A 13591-nucleotide genomic window follows, 5' to 3' on the forward strand; every position below is an offset into this window, starting at 1 on the left:
GACCTCCCCTTCCCTAAAAGTGTACTAGGCTCCTTACAAAACTGAATCCATCTTCCTTGCACCATCATCTCATCTAGCGTTGAAACTCCGGAGCTCCGCCTGCCTCTGGGGACCTGGAACAGGGAGCATTTCAGAGAATGCTACCCTGAGGGTCTGGATTTCAGCTTTCTAGCTAAGAGCCTAAATTTGGCTTCCAGAACCTCCCTCCCAGTTTCCTATGTTGTTTCTGCCCACTCCTACCATGACAGCAAGCTCCTCCCCAGCACTGTCCAAAATCCTATCTAGTTGATGCATGAGGTTCGTCACCTTCACACCAAGTAGGCATGTTACCCAGGCGATCCTCACGCCCACCAGCCACCCCAGCTGCCTACTTTCCTAACAATCGAATCACCAACTATGACAGCCATCCTAACCCTTCCCTCTTTGGCAGAAGCCTGGGAGACACATCCTCGATGCAAGAGAACAATGCACCACCTGGAGAGCAGGCCCTTACTACAGGATCATTTCCTGGTGCACCAGATTGATGCTCTCCGATCATGAGACCTTTCTCCTCCAAGGCAGCACCAGGGATGCAAGACTGGAGTTGGGAGTTGGCTACTATAATCCTGAAGGTCTCATCTATATACCTCTCTGTCTTCCTTAGCTCCTCTAGATCTGCCACTTAGCCTCCAGATATTTAACTCGTGTGTCTGGATGTCTGTATCTGTGTCAGTCTTGCTCTGCTTTTGTCATCCTGGGTATAGGCTGACTAAGTTTTTCTGGTATAAGGTTTCTGTTTCTCTCTGTGTCTTCCTGGGTGTTGGATATCTGCCTCTCTGTATCCATGTGTGCATATATGTGACCTTATTCCTTTCAGCAACTTAAAGAGAAACAAAATGGGTATTTGAGCCACTGGCTGGCAATGTGGCTTCCTGCTGGATATCCTTTGAATGTGTGTGTATGTGTTGTATTGGTGATACATAAGAACATAAGAAATTGCCATGCTGGGTCAGACCAAGGGTCCATCCAGCCCAGGATCCTGTTTCCAACAGAGGCCAAACCAGGCCACAAGAACTTGGCAAGTACCCAAACACCAAGAAGATCCCATGCTACTGATGCCAGTAATAGCAGAGGCCATTCCCTAAGTAAACTTGATTAATAGCAGTTAATGGACTTCTCCTTCAAGAACTTATCCAAACCTTTCTTGAACCCAGCTAGACCTCTCATGATCTTAAAGACCTCTGTTATATCCCCCTGAGTCGTCTCTTCTCCAAGCTGAACAGCCCTATCCTCTTCAGCCTTTTCTCATAGGGGAGCTGTTCCATCCCCTTTATCATTTTGGTTGCCCTTCTCTGTACCTTCTCCATCGCAACTATATCTTTTTTGAGATGTGGCGACCAGAATTGTACACAGTATTCAAGGTGCGGTCTCACCATGGAGCGATACAGAGGCATTATGACATTTTCCGTTTTATTCACCATTCCCTTCCTAATAATTCCTAACATTCTGTTTGCTTTTTTGACTGCTGCAGCACACTGAGCTGACGATTTCAAAGTATTATCCACTATGATGCCTAAGAACATAAGAACATGCCATACTGGGTCAGCCCAAGGGTCCATCAAGCCCAGCATCCTGTCTCCAACAGTGGCCAATCCAGGCCATAAGACCCTGGCAAGTTCCCAAAAACTAAGTCTATCCCATGTTACTGTTGCTAGTAATAGCAGTGGCTATTTTCTAAGTCAACTTAATTAATAGCAGGTAATGGACTTCTCCTTCTAGAACTTATCCATTCTTTTTTTAAACACATCTACACCAACTGCACTAACCACATCCCTTGGCAACAAATTCCATAGTTTAATTGTGCATTGAGTGAAAAAGAACTTTCTCCAATTAGTTTTAGATGTGCCACATGCTAACTTCATGGAGTGCCCCCTAGTCCTTCTATTATGCTAACTTCATGGAGTGCCTAGATCTTTTTCCTGGGTGGTAGCTCCTAATATGGAACCTAACATCGTGTAACTACAGCAAGGGGTATTTTTCCCTATATGCAACACCTTGTACTTGTCCACATTAAATTTCATCTGCCATTTAGATGCCCAATCTTCCAGTCTTGCAAGGTCCTCCTGTAATGTAATGTAATGTACATTGCTGATATTTGTGGTATAATACCTTAATATATAATTATACAACATGTACACAAAATTCATAAAGTTTCCATTTATTTAATTGTATGTATTTATAAATACACAATTTCATGTTTGTAAACATGTGTATTCACACAGCTCATTCTATATTAATGAATTTAGGATTATAGAAACAATTTATTTAGGGACTTCGCATGGTACTGTTGTGGACCCTTGGGCCGGCTGAGACAGTGGATGGTATGCTGCGGAGGTCCACAGCGAGCGTCACAGCCGGGAGACGGTACTGAAGGAATTCGGAAGAGGCTTCACCACTGAAAGTCCGAGGTCCCCCCAGGAGGACCTCTTGGACGTAGGTGGGACCCTATGCGACCAAGGATCCGGCCAGTGGCCGAAGAGATGGGCCCAGATAGTTGAAGAGTCTTCACCCTCGGAAGCCCGCGGCTCCCCCGGGAGGAGCCTGTGAGAGCCCGGGCCGCTGGGACTTAGGAGAATCCTCTGGGTCAGCAAGTACCGGATACCTGAGATGATAGAAGAAACCGAAGTCGGAGTCCAAGAGTGAAGCCGGGTCAGAAGCCAAAAGTCCGAGATCCAAACCAAAGCCAGGGACGTAAGCAGAAGACGGAGTCGTGAGACGGAGCCGGGTCAAGCCAGAAGCCAGAGGATGAACCAAAACCAGGAGTGGAAGCCGAGTCAGAAGCCAGAAGTCAGGAGTGAATGCCAAAGCCAGGAGCGGAAGCCGAAGACGAGTCAAGAACAAGCCAGGTCAGGAGCCGGAAAGACAAGGACGATCAGGACACACTGCAGCAACTAAATACTCAGGAACCACGTTGCAAGGCAAAGGTTAGGTCCCTGCTGCAGGGTAATATACCCTGCAGCATCTGACGTCATCTGAAGGGCTGTCTCTGTGTTCTCACGCTGGCCCCTTTAAATCTGGAGCACCTGTGCACGCGTGCGCGCGCGCTTAGGGGGCGGGGCCAGCAACGGAGAATCGGCGGCATCTCCCTCGCAGAGGAGACGCTGCGGCAGGCTGCGATACAGGCCTGGACGGCCTGGGAAGAGACCGCGCGGGCCGGGCCCGAGGTAAGAGGTGGGACTGGGGCACGGCCCGTTCCCGTAACATCGCATTCATTTTTAATTTCTAATCTACTAATACTATTGGTGTTTTTTTTATTTAACATTTTTTGAGCATTTTATATAATACACATATAGCCCATTGTTTGTTTTTTTCTATTTACATATATAATACTTATTGGGGGGCCCCAACTATAGCATGAATGGAAGGGGGACCGCGGCTCAAACTGCTCACTCCTGGAGTAGTATGAAGCAATTAAAGAAGGGTAACAGAATTCTAGGTCTTTGTAACATTCCAGTAATCCTGACTAGGATATTTTTGTGCTCCCTACTAGTTCAGTTCCCCAGTTTTGGGAATTATACCACCAAGCTGCTAGGAGTCAGAGGCTCAGGTTCCACACACACTCACATAAGCAGACCAAGGAAGCAGGAAAGCTACTATGCTGTTTGTTAGCTCCGTGTGTTAATAAATGTGTTTCGTTCAATCTTGAGCCTCAGTCCTGATTTCTGAAACACACTTAGACACTAAGCCTTCAAATATTGAAAGTTACTTCAAAGAGTTACTTCAGAAACCTCACATGGATCAAAACCTGACACAGAAATGGCTACTAAGAGGTGAACTTATACCTAGAGATGAGAAGTTGATAATTGTAGCACAAGATAGGGGGACTACGTACAAGATGGTTCACATCCAGCAAAGGAAAAAAACAGTAACATAGATAAATACAGAATCTATAAAAGAGAACTGGAAATCATTACATATTTTGTCACTAGTTCTGATGATGTCAGAAGACCTGTATACAGAAAGGCATAATAAGATGGCAAGGCTCATCTACTGGAAACTGTATAAACACCATAATATCAGGGTATCAGAAAACACTGGGATCACAACCCTGAAAAAATTCTAGAGCATGAAGAAGTTTGATCAATCTGGACAATTTTATTCGAACTGATAAAAGGTTTAATGCAAGAAAATTGGGCATTGTGTAAAGGAGAAAAAGCACAAGAACAGGATTGCTAATAGAAATTTTAGAACCAACAGACTATTCTGTGGAACATATGGAGAGAGAAGATCCTCAAGTACCAAAATGTTATGCTGGGTGGTCCACGGGTTGCTCCAGCGAACCACTGCACTCACCTCCCTGGTCAGGCCATCCCCACTGGCTTCCAACGCATCCAAACGCCACCTGCCCTCCATGCAGCAGGACGCTGTGCTCCGAAGCGACGAGACAGTGCCAGCTCTTCATGCGGTAGGTAGCCGCCTGTCTCATCCAGCCGTGCCTCTCCTTAGATGTGCACATACTTGACCTCACGCTATTTAAAGGGCCTGTGGTGGAAAAAGCCCCACGGCACCTACTGATGACCTCACATACCAAGCCCTATAAAAGGTTCTCTCAGAATTCCCTCACTGCCTCAGCAACAGGTCCAGCTACTCCATAGTAGTGCATTTTGCATCCCAGCATTCCAGTCTTCGTCCAGCTTGTATTTAGTCTTCATTCCAGGCTGCTCTATCCTCTGTTGCCCGCTTGTTCCAGCCCCTGCCTCAGTCCTGTCTATCTCTTTCCCTCTCCTTCAGACGGATACTCAGTTTGACCTCTGCCTGGACCTCGGATATGCCTGACTGCTGCCTGCTTCTGACCCCTGCCTGGACTTTGGATATACTTGACCATCGCCTGCCTCTGACCCCTGCCTGGACTTCGGAAACGCCTGCCTGCTGCCTGCCCATGAACCTAGCTGGCTTTGGATCTTCCCTTCTCCCATCTGCAGAGATCCCACCTAAGTTCTACCGGCCCCGGCACCCAAAGGCTCAACCTGAGGGGAGTGTGGGCTGGTATAGGTGAAGGTCCTGACCAGTTTCTGCCTTGCCTGGGGCTGCCCATCAATGGTGAGAACCTGCAGGGCTTCTCCCTGCTGGTAGAGCCAGTCTCACCTCAGCCCAAGGGTCCACAGAAACAACACAAAAGATGCAATAAGAAAAAATAATGTGGCAGGAAGATACAAAAATAGTCCCAATTGTATTGGGTACCTCTGTTATGATTAAAAAGAACTTCCAAGCACATCTTGATATGTTACTTATATATTTTACATCTGTGGCTCTCGGTAGAATACACATTTTAGAAGGGCATGAGAAATAAATTTGAGAGCATGAGATTATATCCAACATACCCTGGTTTACTAGTAAGGTTCTTTCTTGTCAAAATATGTAGAAAAATAACCCATTTGGAGACATGACTCTAGAGAGAAACTTGAATTTACTGTATAAGGAAATAAAGAAGCCACTGAAGGGAGTGAAATAGGGATCAAAAGTACATTTCCATGGAAAATACTATTTTTGTTGTTGTTTTCTGAAATGATTGCAAAATAGTGAGGCAATATTAGGAAAAGCCAAAGAAATGTGATTAGAGCTTTGACTATGAACAGATTTAAAAAAGGATACATCTTGGCTATATTGTGGAAGAAGTAGCAAGATTTGATCTTGAGTGGGTGAGCAGGAGTCCAATGTAATGCACTATGATGGGGAAGGTGGGAGGAGGAGGGAAGTGGTGAAAAGCTCAGTTTTAATACCTGCGTTTGAGGCGATGGATGATATCCATAAAGAGAGAACAGGGCTCCTTCCAGAATCCTGTAATCATGGGCCCTACATCTGGCCACTAGGTGTCACTGTTGTATAATGACTGAGATTTCCTCCAGAGTCAATATGCTACTTTTGCATCAGCCCCAGCCCCAGCCAAGCAGGGGAGTGGGAGACCTGAACTGGGAATTGCACTCAGATCCTCTGCATTGCAGTGAACACCACAGAGAGGCTAGACGAAGACTGAGATGAAGTGAAAGAATATGAGAAAGAAACATGGAAGAGAAAATGTGAGGGGGACGGAGAATGCAAGAAAGGGACTGACCAATAGGTTTACAGAGGAGTAAAGAAAAAGGAAAAAAAATGAGCTATAACAGAGTTTAATTTGCTGTTGATGAAGGTGCAGTATCTAGGAGACAAGGGAGCATGAAATAAAAGTAAGAAGGAAAGGGAAGAGATCTGCAGAGCAGGTTAGATTTCAGTTCTGTCAGGAAGAGAATTCTTTGTTGGGACTGGATTCAAAGGACATCTTGATATCTAGCGTTCAACAATAGCATTTGTGGTGAAATGGTCTGAACTGGAGGAGGGGAGAGAGGAGAAGGAAGAGAGCTAGCTTTTCCTGTATGAAAAGGGACAGGCCTTTCCTGCTTAAGTAGGGGGCTGACTTTTCCTGCTTGGGGAGGGGACAGACTTTTCCTGGAGCAGAGTGGAATGGGAAAGGATATAGATACACTTCTAGCTTGAATGAAAACAGCGTTGGAGAGAAACTGTCTGAAATTCATCAGTGAACCTAGATTCTGGTCTAAACTGGGGTCTTGGATGCACAGGGTAAGGAACTGATATTACTATGTCTTTGTTGGGCTTTTGAGTGCAAAGAATTGAGAAATTAAGATTACTATCTCTTGGGTACAGGACATAACGGGCTGGGATTACTGTGTTTCTGGAGTGCAGGAAGTACGGGACTGTTTCTATTTTAGTATTCTTAGATGCAGAGAGTAAGAGTAATGGATAATTGAATTTCTGTACGTTTTGGGATACAGGAAGTAGGGAACTGGGATTACTGTGTGGCTTTTTTATATCATGCGTTACAGGACAAAGTAGAGGTGAGTATTTTTGGCATTGCTTAGAGGATTTAATTATATAGGTGAGGTCCAAAAATTCGATATAATGTATATCTATGAGCCCCACAGAATATGTGTAATTACATCCATGAGCCCTATTGAGTACAGTACATTTACATATCCCATTAAGTGTACATAATTATATCTGTGAGCCCAAAAACATAGTTACAGCATATCTGTATACCTCAGAGTGGATGTGACTATATCCATGAATCCTTTGGATGGGGTGCAGCAATGTATTGAGTGTTTATAGTATATGATTTTTCTCAGAACTGTCTAAAATCTGCTGGGCTAATTCTTCCTAGATCAAATTCCCAACACTGTGCTAACTGTATATATGCAATGGAGGGGGTTGAGAGTGGGGCAGAGGAAAGAGAAAGGGAAAAAACTAAAGTAAAATAGTGTAACTCATGTCCCAATCTGATCCTGAGCACAGGGGCTCACAGGAAGGTTTATGGCCTAACTCAGGCCCCATAATCTCCTGGGGTTCCCATACCAGAAAGGGGGAGGGGTGTTATGTTGTGATTGAAATTTAATACTTCAAGGTCCTTGGGGGTCCTTTGTGCTTCTGTTAATCAGCCAGAAGCACAAAAGATCACCACATGGATTTCCAAGCACATCTTGATATGTTGCCAATACATATTACAGTAAAAGTGATCTTATGGACAAATGTGTCCCTAGCCTTGGAGTTATAATACCATTTTTTAAGTAAAAAAAAATTGGGGGGAATTAAATAAAATAAAGTAATGTCAGATTGAGCCTGAGCACTTAAAAGCAAATGCTGAATCTGCTCAGTAGAGAGGATTCTGGTTTTCACAGGGAGTGACCCTGAAGCCAGGAATCTCACAAGAGCAGGAACAAGTGACAGGATTTGTCAGACTACAGATCAGATGATGAAAGGGTGGATATATCCAAAACCTTACATTAAAAGCATAAGTTCACAAAGTCTGATCTGTAGTCCACAAATAATAGTGCAAAGGAGGCTAAGCAAAAGCCAGTTCCAGTGAGGAAAATCCCCATTTATCCAAAAAGGAAGTGGTGCAGCAAATAGTAAGCTGTACAAATGTTCGGTACTTCATATAGTACATTTTCCAGTGCCAAAGTTTCACAGTGAAGTCCAAATAATCACAAATTAATAATTTGATCCCCCCCGTATCAAAATTCAATCATGAAATTCAAACATTCAACGTGCAGACAGTTTAGGTCCCCTGACACAACCATGTTTCTCCAAGTGGCTTCATTGAGAGGGAAATTGCCAAAGAATGAAACTCTGTGACTTTTTGCTCTCTCAGAGTCCCTCTGTCAATGTCCTTCCTGATGAAGTGATCTGGCGAAATGTGGTTGTGTTGGGGGACCTAATCTGTCTGCACTTTGAATGTTTGAATTTCATTATAGAATTTTGATCAAATTATTAATTTGTGATTATTTGGACTTCACTGTGGAACTTTGGCACTGAAAAATGTACTACATTAAGTACTGAATATTTATATAGCTCACTGAGTATTTGCTGCACCACTTCCTTAAGGGAAAAATAGGGATTTTCCTCACTGGAACTGGCTTTTGCTTAGCCTGCCTTGCACTTTGATTTGTAGGCTGCAGATCAGACTTTGTAGCAAGTTCACGGGGTTGGCCTTAAGCATCTTAGAGGCTGATGTAATAAAACTTGCACTAAAATTGAAGTGCACCCAGCCCCGATGGATCCATTTGAAGGTTCGGGGGGTGCAGAAGGGGAGTGGGGGGACCTACACCCTAAATTTTTTCTGGCTTCCTGAGAGAGGAGGGTGGGTATAGTCAGGTGGGACCGGGACACTATCTTTGACTTAGGGGGTGGAAAGGGGGGGGGCCAGGACCCTATTGTTGACTTGTGGAGGTGGGGATCAGAAGGGGCCAGGACCCTATTTTTATCTTTTAAGCATTTGGAAGGTGGGGGGCCAGGGCCATGATGGATTTTTTTTGGGGGGGGGGCATCGCCACGTGCCTACATTTTTTATTATTTTTATATTTTAGGGGTGTTAGGGCCACCTCAGCTGGTGGCTTTGTGCTGAGACAGGGTCAGCACAGACCCCTGCTCTACTTCCCATTTGACCTCGCAAACTTTTTTGTAGCCAGCTTTTTAAATGTGAGACGGGAGCCTCGGAACCCAAATTAAAGTTCCCGGCCTCCCACCTCATATTTACCGCTTTTCAAAAAGGTGTAGGTATTTTATCGCGGTTGATCACCTTCTCAGTTGACTGCAATAACACATTTGCATATGAATGTTTATACATGACATTGTTTGCATGCATTTGCATTATTCTTGCATGTAAATAAGGTCATAGCAATGGGGCGGGAACCTGGATGGGGAGATGCAAAGCATTTCATATATTGTGTGATATCACCATTATAGTGCTCTATTGTGTGATATAACATGAGTTAGAGTGGCTTAATGCATCTCCTTATAAGTTTGTGCCTGAGGAGCACCTCTGTTGCCTCAGGTACAAAGGTCACAAGGAGCAGCAATGGGATTTGAATCATGGTTTTCCTGGTTTGTAGCCTGCTGTTCTAACCACTACTAGGCTACTCCTCCACTCCTTGCCCCAATGGCCTTGCATGTAAGATTGGTGCTGGGAATCCCACTTGCGCACAGTCTTGCATGCATGACCATTTTGGTCATACATCTTCCAACTTCAAGCACTTACTTCCTTACTCTTGTTTTAAAGCACTTTAACATAACTCAGGTTAACTCCTTGGCCTGAAATGAAGTAAAAGATAACTCACATTTCTGGAGGCCATGATATTCTATTGCTGTGCCCATGTGATAGTGTCTAGCTGTTTCTACCACACTGGACACATCAATAGAATAATTATGGCCACCAAAAATGTGAGTTTACTCCACCTCAGACCAAAGGAATTATATTTCCAGCATAAGTTCTCTGAATTGTGTACCTTCAGCTGAGCAACTCATAAGCTCTCCGGGACAAATATCTTCAGCTGAAGAGTATGCACTTTGGTATTGTGCATTCTGACTTTGACTTATTGTTCAGCTGAAGGTTCCAGCCCAAGAGAACTTATGTTGGAAATTTAAGTCCTTCCTGGGTCTGAGGTGGAGTGCCATACTTGGCATTACAATAGACAAAATTGGCCACCAGAGATGTGATTTTACTCCAACATAAACTATCTGGGGCAAGCTTTATTTGTTTCTTGAATAGCTGGATAGTATGCGCACATACAAGCTGATGCAATATCAGCACGTAAAAAACGTGTGTTCAAACTGGGAGCATGTTTTTTGAATGCACGCACACCCATCGGATGCCCAGGAGAAGTGGCTGTATGTCTAGAACAGAGCTCCCTCCCCACCACTGGCAGGGCTGTTCCTGATTGGTCCTTTTCACTGACACTTGTCAATGAAAGGACAAATCCCCTTTCAGGACATCCTTCTGAAAGGGGATGGGTCTTTTCACTGACATGTGACAGCGAATGCACCAATCAGCAGGAAGTGAAGGAGTGAATAAATTAATATCAATTGCCTGACAGTCAATATTAATGTGTTCACTCCTTCACTTGCTGCCGGCAGGGGTTCTGATTGGGCCAGACCTTGGTTCCCCTATGAGGAACCACACAAAGCAGGATTTTTTTTTTGTTAAGCCCTTGAGCGGGACAAAATTCTGTGGTTCCTCCTATTTAGTATCGCTAGGATACTAAATAGGATGAATCACAGAAAGCAGGATTTTTTTGGGGTTTTTTTTATCAGCCCTTGAGTGTCGCATGCTTTAACGCCTGTTCCCAGACAGGCATTAAATTTGCAGCGTTAAAATAGGCATTGTGGCCACATGGCAATTTTTTGCATCGGGGTAATAGTTAATAATCTCATCAACATGAATTTACATGTGATAAGAACATAAGAACAGGCCATACTGGGTCAGACCAAGGGTCCATAAAGCCCAGCATCCTATTTCCAACAGTGGCCAATCCAGGCCATAAGAACCTGGCAAGTACCCAAAAACTAAGTCTATCCCATGGTACTGATACTTGTAATAGCAGTGGTTATATTCTAAGTCAACTTAATTAATAGCAGGTAATGGACTTCTCTTCCAAGAACTTATCCAAACATTTTTTAAACCCAGCTATACTAACTGCACTAACCACATCCCCTGGCAACAAATTCTAGAGTTTAATTGTGTGTTGAGTGAAAAAGAACTTTCTCCGATTAGTTTTAAATGTGCTACATGCTAACTTCATGGAGTGCCCCCTAGTCTTTCTATTATCCAAAAGAGTAAATAACCGATTCACTTTTACCCGTTCTAGACCTCTCATGTTTTTAAACACCTCTATCATATCCCCCCTCAGCCATCTCTTCTCCATGCTGAACAGCCCTAACCTCTTCAGCCTTTCCTCATAGGGGAGCTGTTCCATCCCCTTTATCATTTTGGTTGCCCTTCTCTGTACCTTCTCCATCACAACTATATCTTTTTTGAGTTGCAGCAACCAGAATTGTACACAGTATTCAAGGTGCAGTCTCACCATGGAGTAATACAGAGGCATTATGACATTTTCCGTTTTATTCACCATTCCATTTCTAATAATTCCCAATATTCTGTTTGCTTTTTTGACTGTCACAGCACACTGAACTGACGATTTCAATGTATTATCCATTATGACACCTAAATCTCTTTCCTGGGTGGTAGCTCCTAATATCGAACCTAACATTGTGTAATTATAGCATGGGTTATTTTTCCCTATATGCATCACCTTGCATTTATCCACATTAATTTTCATTTGCCATTGGGATGCCCAATTTTCCAGTCTCACAAGGTCTTCCTGCAATTTATCACACTTCGCTTGTGATTTAACTACTCTGAATAATTTTGTATCATCTGCAAATCTGATTACCTCGTTCATTATATTCCTTTCCAGATCATTTATAAATATATTGAAAAGCATGAGTCCCAGTACAGATCCCTGAGGCACGCCACTGCTCACTCCCCTCCACTGAGAAAATTGTCCATTTAATCCTACTCTCTGTTTCCTATTTTTAACCATTTTGTAATCCACCAGAGGACATCGCCACCTGTCCCATGACTTTTTACGTTTCCTAGAAGCCTCTCATGAGGAACTGTTATGATTGTGGACCCTTGGACCGGGACGAGGGTTAGTACTACCATGGAGGGACGGCCCAGCTGGAGCTTCACCTATAGCAGCCCTCGTTCCCCACAGGTTGAGCCTTGGGTGTCGGGGCCGGCAGGTGCGGGTCGCCTTGACGAGATGGAAATGACGGTGGGCGAAGGCAAGGTCAGAAGTCTGGGTAAGGGCTGGCAGCAGAGGTGCAGAATGAGTGTCCAGTCCGAAGATTCGGGGCAGGCAGCAAACAGACGAAGATGAAAGAACTAGGCCAGAGGGCAAGACGGGCAGCAGACAAGCGTGGGCGAGGGACGAGCCAAAGTCAGAACCAGGAGATCAAGCCAAGAAGGAAACACAGGAACTGGAGGACGAGGAGAGGAACGGAGTCAGGAACACAGCACGGGCAGGAAAGCAGGAACTGGAACGCTGGGACTGGACTTCAGGAACGAACGACTAGAACAGTGCAGGATCAGGAACAGGATCAGGAACTGCAGGCAGGAACCAGAAGTTGTCAGGATGCAGCAACTAGCACTACAACTAGATGACCTGTTGCTAAGGCAAGGAGCTGGAGACTGAGGCAGGGTTTAAATACCATGGTCCCTTTAAGAGGTGGAGCCTCCTGCTTGCGCCTAGGGAGAGCTCCACAGGAAGGAGTATGGCGGTGTTCAGAGCCACGTGGGAGGCCGCGGTCGGCCGGCCCTGGAGCGGGCATGCTACGCCGGCCAGAAGGGATGCCGGCTCGCGTCGGAGGAGGTAGAAGGGACTGGCCATGACCTGCTGCAGCCGGGAGCCTCAATAGTACCCCCCCCTTATGCCCCCTCACAGAAGGACCTGGCTTGTTGGGGTGAGTGCGATGAACGTGCTGAAGTAATGACTTATTCAGGATGATTCCTCCCAGGAGTTTTCCTCAGGACCAAATCCTTCCCAGGAAATCAAATACTCCCAACATCTACGATTCCATCTCACATCCAGAATCTCCTTGACTTGGTAGATGGAATCCTCTTCAGAGACGATCACCGGAGTCTTGGGTGGAGAGGCGTGAAACAGAGAGAGCAGCAACGGTTTTAATAGGGATACATGGAAGGAGTTATATATCCATAAACTGGTAGGAAGGCGTATACGATAAGTCAAGGGACCCAGCCGTTCACTGATGGAAAATGGTCCAATGTATCTTGGAGCCAGCCTCATCGAAGGGATCCGAAGATGAATGTGGTGGGTGCTGAGCCACACCCGATCCCCTGGGCTAAACGATGGAGCTGGATGACGGTGTTTGTCCGATGTTTGCTTAGCTTTATTGGCTGCCTTTAGGAGGTTGGCATTGGTGGTGTCCCATAATTCTTGGAGTTGTTGGGCCCTGAGTTGGGCCACTGGGGAAGGCACGGCTAGTGGCAAGGGCAAGGGCTGTCTGGGTTGCTTGCCAAAGACCACCTGGAAGGGGGAAGTCCTAGTATCAGAGTGCACATGAGTATTGTGCAAGAACTCTGCCCAAGGTAATAGCAATGCCCAATCATCTTGGTGGCTCCCCACAAAAGAATGGATGAAAGTCTTCAAACCCCAATTGATCTGTTCCACTTGGCCATTCCCCTGAAGGTGGAAAGCAATGGTAA

At 45.1% G+C, this 13591-nt stretch overlaps 1 protein-coding gene across 4 annotated transcripts in view; it reads left to right on the top strand.

The window, feature by feature from the left end:
* The first annotated feature begins 6002 nt into the window (after positions 1-6002).
* SHANK3 (SH3 and multiple ankyrin repeat domains 3) overlaps positions 6003-13591 on the top strand; it is a 1690229-nt gene continuing 1682640 nt past the window's right edge. For all 4 annotated transcript variants that reach the window (XM_029615063.1, XM_029615061.1, XM_029615060.1 and 1 more), the window contains exon 1: positions 6003-6594. The gene's annotated coding sequence lies outside the window, so the exon portion shown is untranslated. The remainder of the gene's footprint in view (positions 6595-13591) is intronic.

Source organism: Rhinatrema bivittatum, chromosome 9 (genome assembly GCF_901001135.1).
Source record: "Rhinatrema bivittatum chromosome 9, aRhiBiv1.1, whole genome shotgun sequence".
NCBI classification, from domain to species: Eukaryota; Metazoa; Chordata; class Amphibia; order Gymnophiona; family Rhinatrematidae; genus Rhinatrema; species Rhinatrema bivittatum.